General features: G+C 46.1%; 1 long non-coding RNA gene across 9 annotated transcripts in view; it reads left to right on the top strand.

The window, feature by feature from the left end:
- Positions 1-21,187, top strand: part of LOC118146718 (uncharacterized) — a 136,524-nt gene that overhangs the window by 104,261 nt on the left and 11,076 nt on the right. For 8 of the 9 annotated variants that reach the window (XR_013525446.1, XR_013525442.1, XR_013525443.1 and 5 more), the window contains one exon: positions 15,807-17,013. The exons of the other annotated variant lie outside the window; for it this stretch is intronic. This is a non-coding gene — a long non-coding RNA (uncharacterized LOC118146718). The remainder of the gene's footprint in view (positions 1-15,806; positions 17,014-21,187) is intronic. 9 annotated transcript variants of the gene reach the window in all.

Genomic DNA, 21,187 nt, shown 5'->3' with positions numbered 1-21,187 from the left:
GACTACAGGTGCACACCACCACACCCAGCTAATTTTTGTATTTTTGTTACAGATAGGCTTTCACCATATTGGTCAGGCTGGTCTTGAACTCCTAACCTCAGGTGATCCACCTGCCTCAGCCTCCCAAAGTGCTGGAATTACAGGCATGAGCCAGTGTGCCCAGCCCCTTGTCATCATCTTAAGTTGAAGAATGAGGCACTGCAATGCTAAGTGTGGCATGGCTTCGTAACCTGAAGGCTGTGCTCCAAGGTGTTCAACTGTGGGCATCTCAGAAATTTCTCTGGGTCTTTTTACCAAATTATTTGTATTTGTGAGACTCTTCTCTTTAAATCCTAGTTTCTTAGGGGGAAAAATCCTCTAGTCTCTTGCCTGTGGGCATTAGCCTGGCTGCTCATGGTGCAAGGAGCAGAGGGTAACATCCAGGGTTGAGTTTGAAGATTCTTGTAACCTCCTGTTTCCAGCATGAAAACCACACAGGCTGTCGCTGCGTTCCCTGCACAAAATACACTTCTTGTCTCCTGAGCATGTAGGAGAGCATCTACAGGGTTTCATTTGCTGCTCCCCAGGAAGACTTTCAGCCAGTGCTCCGGATTTTAGCTGCACCCTCACCCCTACTCCGTATGCCCTGCGAATCAGTCTGCATTGACAACCCCACTGTGATGGTTAATATTAGGTGTCAACTTCATTGATGTGTTGCCTATTGGCTGGTGACGCACTGTTTCTGGGTGTGTCTGTGAGCATGTGGCCAGAGGAGGCTGACATGTGAGACAGTGGACTGGGAGAGGATGACCCACCCTTATTGGTGGCATGTGTGATCAGTGGCTGATGAGGCTTTGGACAAAGCAGTGGAAGAAGGGGCATATGTCATTTGTTAGTCTGTGTGTTAGTCCATTTTCACAGTGCTTTAAGGAAATAGCCAAGACTGGGTAATTTACAAAGGAAAGAGGTTTAATTGACTCACAGTTTGGTATGGCTGGGGAGGCCTCAGGAAACTTACAGTCATGGAGGAAGGCAAAGGAGAAGCAAGGACCTTCTCCTGTGGCAGGAGAGAGAAGAGCAAGGCGAGAAAGGGGAAGAGCCACTTATAAACCCATAAGATCTCATGAGAACTCACTCAGTATCATGAGGACAACCTGGGGGAACTGACCCTATGATCCAGTCACCTCTCACCAGTCTCTCCTTAGACACATGGAGATTACGGGGATTGCAATTCAAGATGAGATTTAGGTGGGGACACAATGAAACCATTTCAGTCTGTTGTTGCATCATTATAAGGGAATACCTGAGGATGGGTAATTTATAAAGAAAAGAAGCGTAATTGGCTCCTGGTTCTGTAGCTGTACAGCAGGCGTGGTACTGGCATGGCACCTGCTTCTGCTGAGGCCTCAGGGAACCTCCATTCATGGTGGAAGGGGAAGGGAGAGCAAGTGCATCACATGGTGAGAATGAGGGCAAGACAGAGGAGGCGGAAGAGGTGCCACACCCTTTAGAACTACCAGATCTCAGCTGGTGCAGTGGCTCATGCTTGTAATCTCAACATTTTGGGAGGCCAATGTGCTTGGATCATGAGGTCAAGAGATCGAGACCAGGCTGGCCAACATGGTAAAACCCTGCCTCTACTAAAAGAAATACAAAAATTAGCTGGGTGTAGCGGCACATGCCTGTAGTCCCAGCTACTTGGGAGGCTGAGGCAGGAGAATCGCTTCAACCTGGGAAGTGGAAGCTGCAGTGAGCCAAGATCTTGGCACTGCACTCTGGCCTGAAAACAGAGACTCCCATCTCAAAAACAAAAACAAAAACAAAACAACTACCAGATCTCACGTGAACTCAGAGATCAAGAACTCACTCATCACCAAGAGGATCACATTAAGTCATTCATGAGGAATCCACCCTGTGTTCCAGTCACCTCTTACCAGACCCCCCCACCCCCATTACGGGGGATGCATTTCCATATGAGACTTGGAGGGGACAAACATCCAAACCATATCACTTGCTGGGTGAGCTTGCTCTCTCTCTTCCGGTGCTGCGCCATGGCGGACGCTTGGCTTTCTTTCCCCCTGCCCTTGGACATCACACTGCAGGCCATTTGACCGTTGGACTCTGTGACCGGCACTGGTGGCCTCCTGGGGGCTCTTGGGCTTTCAGCCTCAGACTAAGAGCAGCACTGTCAGCTTCCCTGGGGTTTGGCCTGAGCCACACTACTGCTTCTCTCTTTCCCGCTTGCAGACAGCCTGTCGAGGGACTTCACCTTGTGTCACGTGAGCCAGTTCTCCCTAATGCACTCACTGTTGTATACACATATACCCTATTGGTTTTATCCCTCCGGAGAGCCCTGATCCGCACACCCACTCAGGATTCCAGGGCCAGTCTCTCCGGCCTGCTGGGTCAAGCAGCTCTCTGGCTCCATCATTCAATTGCTGCAGTCTCTTCCTATATCCCTTCTGAATTGGTGGAGATTTCTGATACTTATTTACCATCCTACTAGTGGGATTTCAGGAGGAAACTATGTTAATGCATGTGTCCAATCTGCCATTTTTTTTGGAGGTTTACAATAATCTTAAAAACTAAAAATATTTCCTTCAACATTAATAGATTTGATATCTTCACCACATGAAAATATTGACCCCAGTTGCCAACAAAAAAAATTTTTCCTAGAGCCTTGAATTACTGACTTAATTAGTACCAGAAACCCTAAATGTGGGACATTTTTTCCTATTTTTCTTCATAATAGTATAATTTCACATAACATCTCAAGTTCAGAAATCAGTTATGGGGCTTGGGGTTGAAACTTGAAATGTCTATTTCTGGGTCCTTGAGGAATGGCCACACTGTCTTCCACAATGGTTGAACTAATTTACACTCCCACCAACAGTGTAAAAGTGTTCCTATTTCTCCACACCCTCTCCAGCATCTGTTGTCTCCAGATTTTTTAATGATCGCCATTCTAACTGGCGTGAGATGGAATCTCAGCCTGGTTTTGATTTGCATCTCTCTGATGACCAGTGATGATGAGCATTTTTTCATGTTTGTTGGTTGCACAAATGTCTTCTTTTGAAAAATGTCTTTTCATATTATCCACCTACTTTTTTATGCTTTTTTTTTCTTGTAAATGTGTTTAAATTCCTTGTAGATTCTACCTTTGTCAGATGGGTAGATTGCAAAATTTTTCCCATTCTCTTGGTTGCTGGTTCACTCTAACGATAGTTTCTTTTGCTGTACAGAAGCACTTAAGCTTAATTAGATCCCATTTGTCTATTTTGTCTATTTTGGTTTTTGTTGCCATTGCTTTTGGTGTTTTAGTCATGAAGTCCTTTCCTATGCCTATGTCCTGAATGGTTTTGCCTGGATTTTCTTCTAGGATTTTTATGGTGTTAGGTCTTATGTTTAAATCTGTCTCTCTCTCTCTCTATATATATATACACACACACACACACACATTGCACTTTAGGTTCTGGGGTACATGTGCAGAACATGCAGGATTGTTGCATAGGTACCTACATGGCAATGTGGTTTGCCCATCTGGAGTTAATTTTTGGATAAGGTGTAAGGAAGGGGTCCAGTTTCACCTTTATTATAAAGACACATGCACACATATGTTCGTTGTAGCACTGTTTACAATAGCAAAGACTTGGAACGAACCCAAATGGCCATCAATGATAGACTGGATAAGGAAAATGTGGTACATATACACCATGGAATACTACGCAGCCACAAAAAAGGATAAGTTCATGTCCTTTTCAGGGACATGGATGAAGCTGGAAACCATCATTCTCAGCAAACTAACACAAGAACAGAAAGCCAGATACTTCATGTTATCACTCATAATTGGATGTTGAACAATGAGAACACATGGACACAGGGAGGGGAACATCACACACTGGGGCCTATAGGGGGATGGGAGCTAGGGGAGGGATAGCAGAGGGTGGGGTATTGAGGAGGGATAACATTATGAGAAATACCCAATGTAGATGACGGGGGGATGGATGCAGCAAACCACCATGGCATGTGTTTACCTATTAACAATCCTGCATGAGCTGCACATGTACCCCAGAACTTAAAGTATAATAATAATAATAAAAGAAACTTGAAATGTCACATAAAATTATTTTATTGAAATATTAAACATAAAACATTTTTGCATGCTACGTATGGTCACAGTATGTTTTAACTCAGTTTCTTCAGTACAAAATACCCGTCTCTACCAAAAAGAGAAAAGAATAAACTTCTGAGTCTGTCCTGGTAGGAGTTTATGACACAGAAACTGATCATCATTTCAAGCAATGTCATTCAGTGTTAGAATCTTGGTCTCACCTCACAGAGAGTGTCATCGAATTTTTTTTTTTTTTTTGCTATGGAGTCTCCCACTGTTGCTGGGGCTGGAGTGCAATGGTGTGATCTTGACCCACTACAACTTCTGCCTGCCGGGTTCAAGCGATTCTTCTGCCTCAGCCTCCTGAGTAGCTGGGATTACAGGCGCCCACCAGCATGCCTGGCTAAGTGTGATTGATTTTTAAAGCAAAAGAATGTACAGAGTATACATTGATGATGCATTTGGAAACAGAAGCTGGAGAGTATCCTCTATTTGAAGTTACTCAGTTGCTCTAGAAATCCAAAGGGGAAAAGCTAGTGACACTGATCATGCATTTGGCCTCCTGGAGAACAGTGGGCTCTCATCTGACAGCAGCATCACGGAAGAGGTTATGATTCCTCCAAGAGGAGAGAGCTGCAGAGAATCAGCTCACAGGCACTCAGGGACTTGGAACTTGGTTGGACTCATTTTTCTCCGAAATGCAAGAAAGGAGCTGCTGAAACAGACAATAGTCTGCTAGATACTGGAGGTGAAGGTGTTCAGATGACCAGGGCTCAGGGCAAACCCCCAAAAACTCGCCTTCTCCTTTGCAGAGGGACTTGGACCTTCTTCCTTGCTCTGCTGCCATTTTATATCCAAGAAATCTAACATAGAGTATTCACTTTTGGTTGATGTAGATTGTTTTCTTTTTTCTTTTTTTCCTTTGAGACAGGATCTCACTCTGTTGCTCATACTGGAATGCAGTGATGTCATCTTGGTTCAGCGCAACCTCCATCTCCCAGGCTCAAATGAGTCTCCAGCTTCAGCCTCCTGAGTAGTTGGGATTACAGGCGTGCACCACTATCACCTGATGAATTTTTGTATTTTTAGTAGAGACAGAGTTTCGCCATTTCAGCCAGACTGGTCTTGAACTCCTGACCTCAAAAGATCCACCCTCCTTGGCCTCCCAAAGTGCTGGGATTAAAGGCATGAGCCACCGAGCCCAGCGGAGTATAGACCGTTTGCTGAATAAGTGTCTTCTTTAGAAGCTGCAGCGTTTTTCTGTCTTCTGTATTGAAATCATATGGCTTTTCGTCCCTTTCCTCATATTTACTTTGTTCAGTAAACACTGAGAATTCTTTATGTGTGTTGGGCAATGCATTAGGTGCTCTTCCCTCTGGATTGTTTTCTCTTCCACCTAAGAACTTAATTTGTGCTATCACGTGGGTGTCTATGTAAAATAAATAAATAACATAAAGATTAAGAAAGGACCTTAATTTGTCTCATAGACATTCTTATAAATATAGACATCCAAACTCAGAATGTCCTTAAATGAGTAGGACATTCTTACTGATTTTTTTTTTTTTGAGATGGGGTCTCTCTCTGTCACCCCAGCTGGAGTGCAATGGCGCGATCTCGGCTCACTGCAACCTCTGCCTCCCGGGTTCAAGGGGTTCTCCTGCCTCAGCCTCCTGAGTAGCTGGGACTACAGGCACACTCCACCACATTTAGCTAAATTTTTGTATTTTTAGTAGAGATGGGGTTTCCCCATGTTGGCCAAGCTGGTCTCAATCTCTTGACCTCGTGATCCACCCTCCTTGGCCTCCCAAAACGCTGGGATTACAGGTGTGAGCCACTGTGCTCCACTGGACATTTTTACTGTAAGTAGAAGAATCCCAGTTCAAATGACATGAGCATGGAGAGGGGAATTTTCTAGCACACGTCATTAGGAACTGAGAGATACGTCTGTATTTAGGAACTCCTGGATCTAGTACCGCAAACGTGAGCGAGACTGGCCTTTTCTGTCACGTCCTCTTTCCTCTGGATTACCTTTATTTTTAGGCAAGGTTTCCCCACGTGGTTTCTAAAATAGCCACCAGCAGTGTGAGTTGACATCACACCAAAATTAACCACAGGAGAAGGAGAACATTTTTTTCCAGAGAACTCCAGAAGAGTTTTGGAGGTTATCTCCCAGTTGCAGGGCTGGGGCCAGCTCCTGACCTGGTGGTTATGCCCCAGGAAGTCTCACTTGCTCCCTCCTGGGATCAGGGAGAGGTGTAGCCCCCCTGAACCATGGAAACTGAGGGTGGGAAAAGACTGCTTCCTACTTTGTAAATATACACTATGCGTCTGTAATGCATGTTCAAGCTTTTCCTTCCTGAGACTTGAGGCTTATGTGCTCTTTACCCGTTTCTACCTCCAAACAGGAACTCATTAGCCTTGGCTTGGCCCCTCTGGACATTTTTGGTAACTGGTTGTTGGTTTGAGAGAAATTCCCCACCCAGTTTCTCCTCTCCCTTTGAGAGCTCAAAGCACAGTTAACTAATGCAGTCACGTTCTTACACATTCTCACACAACATCTGTCATCTGCTTCCTTCCTTAAAAGCTCTCCTAGCTCTTGTTCATTTTGTTCTGATAATTCTCTCTTTTTTTCTTCATTTTATGTTTGATTGGAAAGCACCCATAATCGTGGCTGATAGGTTTGAGAGGCCGTAGTCTGAAATACTTACATAAAGGGAAAGTGGAGTCTTATTTTTAAATATTTGACAAAATAGAGTCATTCTTTAAGATTTACAAGTCCTCTTCAGAATCTTCACAAAAATTCATTCTTTATTCAAGACATTTTTAAATTTCATAATTTTTAATTGATGATTGCATTATATACTCTTCCATGGTAAATTTTCCTTTAGTTTTGTTGAATTGTGGGTATTTCAAATGCATTGCAAAATTGTTGCAGGTGCATTATCAGCTGAAAGTTCATGGACTGAACTGTAAAACTATTAATCATTTATAATAATTCATCTCTACAAATATGCATTTTCTCTCTTTCTGCTAAAACTGCCATACCTTAAAAAGTAAAAATTGTAAGCACAATTTTTATTTTCTGAGATAATTAAAAATATTGATTTATTAAGACACTTATAAAAGCCCTGTGTTATGTCCTGGGTAGGGGCTGTAGAGTTGAAGGTCGGGAGTGGGTGGGGAGAGGGTCAGATTATAGAAATGAACAGAATATTGTCCCTGCCCTCCGGGAATGTATCATCTAGTAGAGAAATGAAAGTTTCAGATTTGCACTCAGAAAAGGCCAGCGGAGCTGGAATAAAACTTGCCTTTCAGGCCCCTGTACTCCAAGCCCCTCACTGTATCCCGTGTGATCATCTTAACAGCAGAAGTGTTGCTAATCATCAAGGTTCAAAGGCTGCATTTTTGGTTTTGAAAGATTGATGTGTTTGTATTCCTTTGTGTCTGTATAAGAAACTATGACTCTTAGTGTTGCTTCTAGAATTTCCATCTTTGAAGCCCTGGCATAAGCCCAGTGTCTCAGTACTTTGTAAACCGGAAAGTCCTCTAGATGATTTGCAAAGGGGATGCTGAATTTCTCATGTGGGAGGAGTGTTCTCTTGCTCTCTGGGCTGCACTTCTCTGCCTGAGGCAGATGTATTCCCCTCTGTGCTCTGCGATGGATAATTTCCTTTCCCTTCTGGTTGTCGCTTCCACATTCTCGCCTTGCTCTGAAAAGCCTTTGCTCAGATTAATTTCGGGAGTGTGCAGGCAAGAACAAGCCCCAGCTCAAATGCCCATGTGTCTAAAATGCTTCTCACTTTATTCTCCTCTGACTTGTGCTGGGGAAAAATCCCAAAAGTTGATAATGTCAGTGAAAGCCTGGACCATTAGGGACACACGGGGTGGGTGGAGGTGGTGGTGATGGTGGAGAAATCAGGAAGAATGAAATCACCAAAGAAGTGGGGCCGGCAGAGGCTGAGACTGCAGAGCCTGGTGGTCCTGAAGCACTTACACCTGCACTGCCTGCAGTGCCACAGCAACAGGGCACACAGGCTTTCTGGAAACTTGAGGACATAGCTCATGGATAGCCGTGGAGGCGCCGTGTGGAGGCGCCGTGTCATTTTCTGTTAGTGTTAGCCCTGTGCTTATTGATTGGTGGGCTGTAACAGAATTAATTAGTTGCTGAGCCATGGGGTTGTCAAATCATGTTAAATGATTTTATATCCAATCTACGGAGATCTAAATCTATTCATTGGATCCAAGATGTAATACTGTAATTAATTACTAATATTAAATTAGGGCTTTATGCCATAATATGGATTGCCATACATTTTTAAGGTTTTTTCATTTTTTTCCCAGTAGAATGTCTAGAAATGTCTACAGCTTTTTTTGTTTGTTTTACATTTATGTCTGTATCTCAGGATTTGCAAAGTTGACTGATTTTTATGAAACACGAAATTTAAAAATTATGTAACTAACTGGCCCTAGAGTAGGCTTTTGAGGAACACAGACTGTTTTAGACTCATCGGAGAATGAGTATTCCAAAACAGTGATAGGCCAGGGGCAGTGGCTCATGAATATAATCTCAGCATTTTGAGAGGTGGAGGCGGGTGGATCACTTGAGCTCAGGAGTTCAAGACCAGCCTCGCCAACATGGAAAAACCCTGCCTCTACTAAAAATATAAAAATTAGCTGCCATGGTGGCATGTTTAATCCCAGCTACTCAGGAAGCTGTGGCACAAGAATTGCTTGAACCCAGGAGGCAGAGGTTGTGGTGAGCCCAGATTACACCACTGCACTCCAGTCTGGCAACAGAGCTGAAGCTGTCTCAAAATAGTAATAATTAATAAAACAGTGACAGAAGAGCATTACTCATTTTCAGAAGGTAAAACAGTCTTAATACCATTTCCCAAATAAATTACTTTCTGTTTGAAATCTGCAAAGGAAGTCAAGGAGGAAAAGCAAGCAGGAAAGCCAAGTGAGACCTTTGGAGGCCCTCAGTCCAGGCACACAGGAGGGTCTGCAGGTTCTGTCCAGGCTCACAGGAGGGTCTGCAGGTCTCAGTCCAGGCTCACAGGAGGGTCTGCAGGTCTCAGTCCAGGCTCACAGGAGGGTCCACAGCTGTCAGTCCAGGCTCACAGGAGGGTCCGCAGGTCTCAGTCCAGGCACACAGGAGGGTTTGCAGCTGTCAGTCCAGGCTCATAAGAGGGTCCGCAGGTCTCAGTCCAGGCACACAGGAGGGTCCGCGGCTGTCAGTCCAGGCACACAGGAGGGTCCACAGCTGTCAGTCCAGGCTCACAGGAGGGTCCGCAGGTCTCAGTCCAGGCTCACAGGAGGGTCTGCTGGTCTCAGTCCAGGCTCACAGGAGGGTCCGCAGCTCTCAGTCCAAGCACACAGGAGGGTCCGTGGCTCTCAGTCCAGGCTCACAGGAGGGTCTGCAGGTCTCAGTCCAGGCACACGGGGGGTCCGCAGCTCTCAGTCTAGGCTCACAGGAGGGGTCCACAGCACGGAAGAATCATGGTGTCCTGGTTCCTACGTGGGTAGTGGGCAGTGGGAAGCGAGGACAAGAAGGGAGGTGCAGGCTCTCTTTTCCTGTGTTTACTGTCTTCATCATGGCTGACCATCCTTCCCTTGAACTGTTGAAAATGCGTCTTCAGCATCAGGCCACTAATTGTTACTCCTGATTATAATTCCACCTGTTCAAGGAAGTGCCTCCCTCCTTCCCTCCCTTCCTTCCTTTTGACGGAGTCTCACTCTGTTGCCCAAGCTGGAGTTCAGTGGCACAATCTCAGCTCACTGCAACCTCCGCCTCCCAGGTTCTAACAATTCTCCGGACTCAGCCTCCTGAGTAGCTGGGATTACAGGCGGATGCCACCACTATGCCCAGCTAATTTTTTGTATTTTAGTAGAGACGGGTTTTCGCCGTGTTGCCCAGGCAGGTCTCACACTCCTGAGCTCAGGCCATCCACCTGTCTTGGCCTCCCAAAGTGCTGAGATTACAAGCGTGAGCCACCGCATCTAGCCAAGGAATTGCCTGTGTAAATGGCAGTTGTGATCTGGTGTCCACAGGGACCATTCTGCGGGCACTGGCGTCACTACAGTGATTGATGATTGATTGGCTGACGTTGTACGCCCTTTCTTCTGTGCCCCATTCATGTGTGTCTCTTGTCTTCTGAAAGCTCCTTTGATGAGGAGAGAGATCTGATAGCACCAGTCCCTTGCTTTGAAAGCTTTAAGGGTGCATCTGCTTAGAGATTGATGGCACATGTACCTGTGTGGCATTGCAGGCCTCTCCTAATGTCTACTGACACCATCTCTTAGCCTCACAGCTCACCTTGTCAAACCTCACCCCCAGGCTGAGCTGTGTTAGGCACTGAGCCACGCTTAGTGCCTGCAGCCTTCCTCACCTCTCCCCTCATTGCTAAGTGGGTCTTTCTGTTTGGAATGCATTCCCAACCCTCCCCTACATAATGCTCTTCTTCAGTCTTTGGAACCCAGTACCTCCTTTGTGACGCTTTTGTTTCACCACTGATCTCGCAGAAAAGCCTCTTGCTTCCTGCTGTTTCCCCATGCTCTGGTGGAATTTTATTGATCACTGTTCTATTTCTCATTACAGTGTAGTCACTGGGTGTGTTTATGTGTTCAGGTCTTCAGGAGGACTGTGAAGGTGAGAAATGTGTCTTCTTCACCTGAGGATGTCATAGGGCAGATTCAGTCTTGTACAAAACCGGTAGTAGTTTGTTTCCTTATTCAAGTCGTATGGCCTCAAATTAGCATATAACATAACTACCTCATCTGACCCAAAAGAAGAGCCTGAAAATGTTAATGGGATGAGTGGATGAGAACATGGTGATGAAGATTTTGGAGGAGGGATTTGCATCGTGTACCTTTGGAGAGGCAGTGAAGCTAGGCCTGGGGACTCATGGGACCAGGAGGAATTGTGAGTTCCCGCTCCTCCTTCTGCCCTGCTTCCAGACCTCCAGGAAGCAGAGATGTCACCTGCCATGCTAGTTGCAGCTCTTTAGGTGCAGGGGCAGAACATCCAGCTCAGACTTGCTAAAGGGAGGAAAACAAGAAGTGCTGGAACTCAGAGGTCCTTGCAGTAGTGGCAGTCAAGTCCCAGTGCTTGAACAATTCCCGAGATCCTCCTTTTGTCCTTCCTCCTACCTCAGCCATGCGTCTCTGGACATGTGCTTCCTTCTCAGGTTCCATGTAGAGCCCCTGGCAGCTCACGGTTTTAAAGCCTGCAGCTTCAGGAAAGGGAGCGTCTCTTTCCCGGCATCTCCAGAAATCTCAGGAATGGGTCTTATTGGTCTAATTACGGTCAACTGACTGTTACCGAGTGGCCACTGTGTATGGGAAGAAAGTAGGCAAATTGGTCAAGCTTGGAACATGGGACCATCCCTGGGGATACATTGGGGCCATAGTGTTTAAGCCATAGAAAGGAAGACTAGGGTAGGAGAATGTGACAGTTAATCCTATGTGTCAACTCAGCTGGGCTAAGCGATGCCCAGATAGCTGGCAAACCATTGCTTCTGAGTGTGTCTGTGGGGGTGTTTCCAGATGACAGTAGCATTCGAATCAGTAGACAGAGCAAAGAAGACCCAGTCTCACCAGCATGGGCTTCATCCATTCTCTTGACGGTTTAAAAGCAGAAGGGGGAATTTACTCTCTCTATCTGAGCTGGGACATCCATCTTCTTTTGCCCTCGGATGTTGGAGCTCCTGATTTCTGTTCCTTCAGACGCTAGGACTCACAGCCATGGCTCCCCCAGGCCTCAGGCCTTGGGACTTGGACTAAATTATACCACTGGCTCTCCTGGGTTTCATCATGGGATGTCACAGCCTCCACAATCATGTGAGCCAGTTCTCATAAAAATTGCCTCCTCTGTGCCTATATGGGCTCCTTTTCTCTGGAGAACTCTCATAGTGGGAGGCATATTATAAAAGGAATAATCACAAAATTCAGCAAGCCAGGGGCACGAAGGAGAGGAGTAGCTCTCAAACCAGAGGCAGGCGTGTGAAGGGTGGTTATAGAAACAGCTGCAAAGCAGAGAATCTGTTGAACAGGAGGTGGAGGCTGCAGTGAGCTCAGATCGTGCCGCTGCACTCAAACCTGGGAGACAGCAAAACTCCATCTCAAAAAAAAAAAAAAGAAAAAAAAGGAGAAATAGCTGCAAAGCCAGGTGTGGTGGCTCACAAGAGCCTGTAATCTCAGCACTGTGGGAGGCTAAGGAGCCTCAGATCACCTGAGGTCAGGAGTTTGTGACCAGCCCAGCCAATACGTTGAAACCCTGTCTCTACTAAAAATACAAAAACTAGCCAGGTGTGGTGGTGGGCACCTGTAATTCTAGCTATTCCGGAGGCTGAGGTAGGGGAATTGCTTGAATCCGGGAGGCAGAGGTTGCAGTGAGCTGAGATTCTGCCATTGCACTCCAGGCTGGGTGACAAAAGCAAGACTCCATCCACAAAAAAAAAAAAAAAAAAAATTGCAAACAGACATGGCAATAAGGTAGAAGGAGGAAACTATGATGGTCTGCAGGCATTACCATGATAAATTTCAGTTGCCTCCAAACAAAAGACAAAAACCAAAAAAGCAGCTATCATAATACTTAAGCACTGTAGCTGAAAATACACTTTGCACCAACAGTCAGAATCAGCAAGAAATCAGCCTTAAGGGGGCACTTTTGGAGTGGGAGGGGTTTCTGAAGGAGCAAGGAAGGAAGATCATTCTAACGAAACGCCCCGCTTCTGCTGTCGGGTCTGTGTTACAGCTGCTACCTTGAGCATCTCCCATCCCTGAGCTGCATGACCTGCCCTGTGTATCAATTGTAACCTCTTTGTCTGAAATCCTAACACGTGTTGCCCTGGACGGTTATGATAATGGAGTTTAAATTGGTGGATACAGATGCTATAATTTTTACTAGGTTGTTATCCTTGCGTGGAAGTTTAAAGAATCCATTAAAGACACATTTCAGGGTCTATGCAGGAAGGTGGAGAAGACTGCAGATGCTCTGATTTATCTTGGCTGTCACACCAGCTTCTCCCCACCTCAATCCATCTTTTGCACCGTGGAGAGAGCCGTCTTTCTCAAACCGCAATCTGATCACGTTGCTTTCCTGCTTAAAACCTCCTGATGGCTTTCGACTGCCATCAGACTTAGGTACGGTCCAGAATCCGGAGTGAGGCTGTCAAAGCTTTCTTTTCCTTGGCCACATTTTCTCTGGGCTTTCTACTCCAGCCCCTGCTATAGACACAAAGCCATTTCCCACAACGTTCACCTCCTGCGGGCCTCTGAGCTTTGCTCTTGCTGTTCTTCCAGCTGGGAAGCCCCCTCCTCATCTTTTCTCTCTATGGCTAACCCTTGTCAACTAGGAGACCCTCACTCTATTCAGCCTCCTAGGACACCCACGGCGGAATTCATTTGTTCCCCACTCACGCTGCAAGGATCACCAGACTTACCCTGAGGGGATTGGTCACCTCCCTGGCAAATGGGAGCCCTTTACAACATCTTTTTTTTCTTGGTCTTTTGTATCTCAATTACCTGCACAATAACTAGCACCTACTAAGCACTCAATGAAGGTGTGGAATCAATAAACTTCAAGATTAACAGTGCAATATACCTTATAGGCTGGGCGTGGTGGCTCACACCTGTAATCCCAGCACTTTGGGAGGCCGAGGTGCGTGGATCACCTGAGGTCAGGAGTTTGAGACCAACCTGAGCAATATAGTGAAACCCCATCTCTACTAAAAATACAAACATTAGCTGGGCATGGTGGTGTGCGCCTGTATTCCCAGCTACACTGGTGGCTGAGACAGGAGAATCACTTGAACCTGGGAGGCAGAGGTTGCAGTGAGCTGAGATTGCGTCACTGTACTCCAGCCTGGATGAGAGAGCAAGATTCCATCTCAATGAATGATGGATGAATGGATGGATGGATGAAGAGGTACCTTTCAGGTACTTACCCCTGACACCTCCCTACCTTTGTCACTGCCAGTAGGGTCTGTAGATAGCAGGAGAGTCTTTTCCTTTTCTCACCCTCCTCTTTCTTCCCCATTCTCCATCACCCAGCCCAAGTGCCTGATGATAACCAGCACAAGGTGAGGGACTGGGAGAAGGTGAGCAGTGGGTCAGAATGGAGACAGCTCTGCAGTGGGGAGAGAGGGTGAGACAGGCTCCAGTCAAATGGCAAGTCAATTACCTGGATAATAAAAGGGAGAGCTTAAGGCTTTGGAGTCAGACATCTAGGCTCTAATCCTGATTTCACCAGCTGAGGAAACTTGGACAAATTAAATTCTCTGCCCTCAGTACTCTTGTCTAAATGATAATAATACTGATAGTACTCCCTCCCCCACTAAGGTGGTTGTGATATTGAATGTTCACATAGCCTGGAGCTGAGAGTTAGGAGTTCTGGACACCTCTTTCTCTCTCTTTCATGCTCTCTCATCTCTCTCTCTCCCTTTCTCTCTCACTATTGTCTTTTTCTCTTTCTTTTCTCCCTCTTTTGACATCTCTTTCTTTCTTTCTTTCTTTTTTTTTCTTTTTTTTCTTTTTTAAGCTGGGGTTTCACCATGATGGCCAGGCTGGTCTTGAACTCCTGACCTCAGGTGATCCACCCACCTTGGCCTCCCAAAGTGCTCGGATTACAGGCGTGAGCCACCGTGCCCGGCCATCTCTACATCTCTTTCTACCTCCCTCCTTCCCCCTTTTTGATTCTTTCTTTTTCTTCCTCTTATTCTCTCCCTCCCTTTGTCTCCTCTGTCCCTCTCCCTCCATCTTTCTCTCCCTATTTCTCTTATCTCTTCCTTTATCTCTTTGCCTCTCTTTCTCTTTCTGTTCCTCTGCACTAAGCTTGTTCACATTGCAGCCCAGGATGGCTTTGAATGAAGTCCAATACAAACCTGTAAACTTTTAAAACATTATGAAAGTTTTTTGTAATTTTTAAATTTAGCTAATCAGCTGTTATTCGTGTCAGTGCATTTTATGTGTAGCTCAACATGATTCTTCCAATATGGCCCAGGGAAGCGAAAAGATTGGGCACACCTGCGTGAGCTTACACACTCCTGGAATGACATTTCAATCCACACACATGCTTTTCTCTCTTTCCTGGTTTGCAGGCTCTTGGCAGACGGCACTGTTTTTGCCTTTCTGCTTATGTTTTGTTTCATTCAGTCCTGTGTCCCCAGGGTCTAGCACCAGGCCTTGCTCATGCCAGACAGTGAATGTTTGCGGAGTCAGTGGCTGAATAAATGTATGAGCGCCTTCAGTCAAGTTATATGTAACTTAAACTGCACTTGAAAGGCTGAGGTAGGTGCAGGTAGGAGGCTGTGCCCTGTCCCAGGAAATAGGGGTAGAAAACCAGACACTGGGGACCCTTAGTGCTGCCCTACTTAGGGGGGCTTATAGTGCTTGATGTTGGAATTACTGACTTTGTTAGAAGAGGCTGCTGTGCCGGAGAAGGTGGTGGTCACTGAGCTCTAGGGAATAGACCTACCAAGGCCAGAGTTCAGTTGTGAGGGCCATAGGTCAGGATCTAGGAGGACAGATAAAGGAGGAGTGCAGCCTAAGATTTTGAATCAGGGTAGGATGCCAGGAGCCACGAAATGTCACCCAGAGACTCACCCAGAAGGGAAGGAGCAGGGTGTGGGAGACCCAGCAAGGAATGCCAGCAAGTAAATTCGTCCTTGGGTGGACCCTGAGTACAGTTTAATTATTATTATTGATTATTTTTTAGATGGAGTCTTGGTCTGTCGACAGGCTGAAGTGAAGTGGCGCGATCTCGGCCCACGGCAACCTCTGCCTCTGGGATTCAAGCGATTCCCCTGCCTCAGCCTCCCGAACGCTGGGATTATAGGCACGTGCCACCACAACCTGATTTTTGTATTTTAGTAGAGACTGGGTTTCACCATGTTGACCAGGATGGTCTTGATCTCCTGACATCATGTTCCACCCACCTTGGCCTCCCAAAGTGCTGAGATTACAGGCTTGAGCCACCGTGGTGGGCCTATTACTGTTTTTTCTGTCTTTTTTTTTTTTTTTTTTTTTTTTGGCAAGGTCTTGCTCTGTTGCTCAGGCTGGAGTGCAGTGGCACGATCATAATCCACTGCAGCCTCGACCTCCTGGGCTCAAGCTATCCTCCTGCCTTAGCCTCCTGAGTAGCTGGGACCAAAGGCACTAGCCACTACGCCAAGTGAATCTGTTGTATTTTTGTAAAGACAGGGTTTTGCCATGTTGTCCAGGCTGGTCTTGAACTCCTGGGCTCAAGCAGTCCTCTGGTCTTGGCCTTCCAAAGTGCACGAGCGCATCCTTACAGTTTTATTTGGATGTAACTTGTTGTACGGGACTGAATGATTCTGTCCCACAGATTCGTATTTCTCTCAAGGTGATGGTAGTAGGAGCTGGGGCCTTTGGGAGGTGACGAGGTCGTGAGAGGGGAGCAGCCATGGATGGGGTTGGTGCCTCAGAGAGTTCTCCCTTTTTCTTGTACCCTGCGAGGCTACTGTGAAAAGTTGGCTCTCTGCAACCCATGGAAGAATCCCCCGAAGAGGGCCTTCACCAGAACCCAGCCATGCTGGCACCCTGATTTTGGCACTGCATTCTCCAGACTGGTGAGGAGTGAATTTCTGTTGCTGACAAGCCACCCAGCAGATGGCGCCCTGAGATGACTGGGACTCTTGTCTCCTGCACTCTCTTGCAACGTGGTTGGGCCCCACCGGTGTCTGCACTGTTTTGGAATGTTAAAGGTTTCAAGTGGGGAAAAAAGAGCTCTGAGTAAAGTACCCGTCAGATTTTCCCCTACTCCATCGGTGACTCTGCCAAGACGCTGAACGTGTGAGGGCCGCAGGCACCTGATCTGTGGAAAGGAACAAAATCAGGGCGTCTCATCAGCTTCACACTTTCAAGTCTTAGGATATTTGTGGGATGCTGGAAGCCCTTGGAAGGTAAACACTAGCCTAAAACTAAAATTGACCGGGTGTGGTGGCTCACGCCTGTAATCCCTGCACTTTGGGAGGCTGAGGCGGGCGTATCACCTGAGGTAGGGAGTTCGAGACCAGGCTGGCCAGAGTGGTGAAACCCCATCTCTACTAAAAATACACAAATTGGCATGACGCAGTGGTGAGCGCTAATAATCCCAGCTACTTGGGAGGCTGAGACAGGAGAATTGCTTCAACCCCGGGAGGTGGAGGTTGCAGTGAGCTGAGAGTTCACCATTGCACTATAGCCTGGGCAATAAGAGTGAAACTCTGTCTAAAAATAAATAAATAAATAAAACTAAAAGCAAGTGTTAGAATCCTTGAGAAACTGCACAGTTAGCAAGTGGCAGCTTGCTGGTCCCTCTGCCTGCTGTTCCGATGTATTTCACAGGCACACAGGCAGAGCACCTGCGCCTGGTCCACCAGATCCTCCACTGGCCTCTGCTTGGGATTACTCTGTGCTCCTCCTGGAGATGAATGTGTTACACGTTGGAGGAGGAGCACAGATGGAGAGACACAGGACCTGCGGCCCCATCTTCTGACTGACAGACATCGCAGCACACTACTTGTCCTTAGTTGTAGCAAAAATGGCTTTCAACCTTCGGTGCACATGTTGGAGGTATATACTGGGATGAGCATGAGGCACTTAGGCTGTGACGACTTGGACGCTGGGAGCTACTGGGACGGAAGATCTCCAGGGCACTTTTTAGCTTTCAAGCTGCTTAACAGGCACATCTTCAATAGCAACTTTTCCGTTAGTGGAATCCATAGTGGATTCCTGTTAAAAACGAGGAAACCTATTACTGCCAACTGTGAGGACAATGTGTGACATTTGCATTGGAAATCGTTACATGCAAAATGCTTCAGGAGGCTGGTACAGGTTGAGCATCCTTAATCCCCAAATCCTAAAACCATGATGCTCCAAAATCTGAGAAGTGAGTTCCGCGTGGAAGTTGAAGGCCTGCCATGTAGTTGCCGCTGTTGGGCGTGCAGGCAACGCTGCCGTGCTGTTTAGTGACCACGAACACTTCACTTTTCCACTGTCCTGATGGCATGCCACTTTTTATGGTCAAGTACTTATGTGTGATAAGTATAAGGAAGGGATTGTTATGGGTCATACAAATTCAGAGACAGGAACGACGCGATGCCACACAAAGCTTGTGAAGTTTGTATACAATGTGCATGTCATCTCCTCCTTGAAACTGTTAAAAATATTGTATAGGCCAGGTGTGGTGGCTCATGCCTGTAATCCCAGCACTTTGGGAGGCTGAGGCGGGTGGACACAAGATCAAGAGATCAAGAGATAATGGTCAAGAGATCAAGACCATCCTGGCCAACATGGTAAAACCCTGTCTCTACCCAAAACACAAAAATTGGCCGGGCGTGGTGGTGTGCTTCTGTAGTCCCAGCTACTCAGGAGGCTGAGGCAGGAGAATTGCTTGAACCTGGGAGGCGGAGGTTGCAGTGAGCCGAGACTGGGCCACTGCACTCCAGCCTGTCGATAGAGCAAGATTCCATCTCTGAAAAACAAAAACATGTTGTATAAAGCTGTATTTAGGCTATGTGTATAAGGCACACATGAAACATAAATGAATTTTGTGTTTACACTTGGGTCCCATCCCCAATATCTTTTACTATGTCTATGTAAAGTAATATTCCAAAATCCAGAAATATCTGAAATCTGAAATACTTCTGGTTCCAAGCATTTTGGATAGCATGCAGTCAACCTATACCAACTTTCTTTTCCTTCCTTCCTTCCTCCCTCCCTTCCCTTCCCTTCCCTTCTTTTCCCTTCCCTTCCTTTTCTCTTTTTCTCCTTCCTTTCTTTCTCTTTCTCTTTCCCTCCCTCCCTTTTTCCCCTCCTTCCTTCCTTCCTTCCTTCCTTCCTTCCTTCCTTCCTTCCTTCCTTCCTTCCTTCTTTTCTTTCTTTCTTTTTTGATGGAGTCTGGCTCTCTTGTCTAGGCTGGAGTGCAGTGGGGTGATCTTGGCTCACTGAAACCTCCACTTCTCGGGTTCAAGCAATTCTCCTGCCTCAGCCTGCCAAGTAGCTGGGATTACAGGCATGTGCCATCACACCTGGCTAATTTTTATACTTTTAGTAGAGATGGGGTTTCACCATGTTGGCCAGCCTGGACTTGAACTCCTGACCTCAGGTGATCTGCCTGAAGTGTTGGATTACAGGAGTGTCACTGTGCTCTGCTCTGTACCAACTTTCAATCCTCCAGGTAATGCATGAGGCAAGACATCTCTAGACTCTAACTGAATAGGTTGAGTATTTTAAAAATTTGAGACCATTTGGACAATGGGGAGCATCAGTTGGTTTGCACAGGTAAAGATACATGAAATCCAAACAGATGGTTGTTAACAGGAGGGGACAGCCACCTGACCTTGCAGATGGTGGTGATTGTAACAAGGGACTTCAAAGTGCCAGGCGGAAGTTCAGTCTTGTGAATGACACTGACGGTGACAGAAGGGTCCCCCAGTGATGCTCTGTGCATTGAACAAACTGCTTTTCATTCCATTAAAAAGTTCAACTTACCTGCAACCTAAGAAAATGAAAAGTTTTCCTGATTCTTATATTTCTTTTTAGTAAGTAACCCCTTTCATTCCTGTGGCCTTCAGAAGGAAAGCCTCGAGGCCATTTAGAGAGAGTTAGAGACGCCAGTTAGTATCACGGCAAGGAACCATAACAAGCTCTGTGACTCTGGGCAAGTCGCTCAGCCTGTCTCTGTAGCCTCAGGCTTTGGGGATCGTAATAGCCCCTAAATCACGGCTTGATATGAGTGTTAAGTTAATTAAAACGTGTTACATTTTTACAGTACTTGGCACATAGTAAGCACTAATAAATGTTAGGCACGATCATTCCAGACTTCTGAGAAAGGAGTTCTCTTTCACCTGTTAGCCAGTGGCAATGTAAGAACATTAGACTTCCAAAGACTCAAGTTTCACCCGTGTAAATGGGCAATAACAGTAATTTTCCTGCAAGATTACATGGGACTATGTTTGTTTGTAGAATACTTTGTGTGACCAGAAAGAGGCAAAGTAATGTTATAGGTCTTTCTTTCTCTTTCTTTCTTTCTTTCTTTCTTTCTTTCTTTCTTTCTTTCTTTCTTTCTTTCTTTCTCTTTCTTTCTTTCTTTCTTTCTTTCTTTCTTTCTTTCTTTCTCTTTCTTTCTTTCTTTCTTTCTTTCTCTTTCTTTCTTTCTCTTTCCTTCTTTCTTTCTTCCTTTCTCTCTCTCTCTCTCTCTCTCTCTCTCTCTCTCTCTCTCTCTCTCTCTCTGTCTTTCTTTCTCTCTCTTTCTTTTTTTTGTGTGACAAAGTCTCACTCTGTCTCCCAGGCTGGAGTGAATGGGCATGATCTCCGCTCACTACAACCTTCACTGCCTGGGTTCAAGCAATTCTCCTGCCTCAGCCTCCTGAGTAGCTGGGATTACAGGCACCCGTCACCATGTCCCGCTGATTTTTGTATTTTTAGTAGAGATGGGGTTTCACCATATTGGCCAGGCTGGTCTCAAACTCCTGACCTCAGGTGACCCACCTGCCTCTGCCTCCCAAAGTGCTGGGATTACAGAAATGAGCCTCCATGCCCAGCAGGTATTTCTATTATGGACTTAAAAATGGAGATTAAGGCAATTTTTCTCCTACAATGAAGACTATTTAATTTAACAAGCATTTAAAAAATGATAGCTATGTCTAATTAGGAAAGGAATAAACAGCCATTGTAGGGAAGTCGGAAAACACAGGAAAATACCTTAAATGGTTAAACAAGCCGGGCACAGTGGCTCATGCCTGTAATCCCGGCACTTTGGGAGGCCAAGGCGGGTGGATCATTTGAGGTTAGGAGTTTGAGACCAGCTTGGCCAACATGGTAAAACCACATCTCTGCTAAAAATACAAAAATTAGCTGGCGTGCTGGCAGGCTCCTGTAATCCTAGCTACTCGGGAGGCTGAGGCAGGAGACTCACTTGAGCCTGGGAGGTGGAGGTTGCGGTGAGCGGAGATTGTGCCACTGCACTCCAGTCTGGGTGACAGAGTGAGATCCTGTCTCAATAAAATAAAACAAGACAAAAAAATGTTAAATGTTACTTGCTAATTCCAAACCTGAGGTATGCGCTGCTAATATTGCGTCCTCTGACCTTTT

The sequence above is a fragment of the Callithrix jacchus genome, chromosome 13 (genome assembly GCF_049354715.1).
Source record: "Callithrix jacchus isolate 240 chromosome 13, calJac240_pri, whole genome shotgun sequence".
In the NCBI taxonomy this organism is placed as follows: domain Eukaryota; kingdom Metazoa; phylum Chordata; class Mammalia; order Primates; family Cebidae; genus Callithrix; species Callithrix jacchus.
The sequence above is the reverse complement of the archived record's forward strand: the minus strand, read 5'-3'. Positions and strand labels throughout refer to the sequence as shown.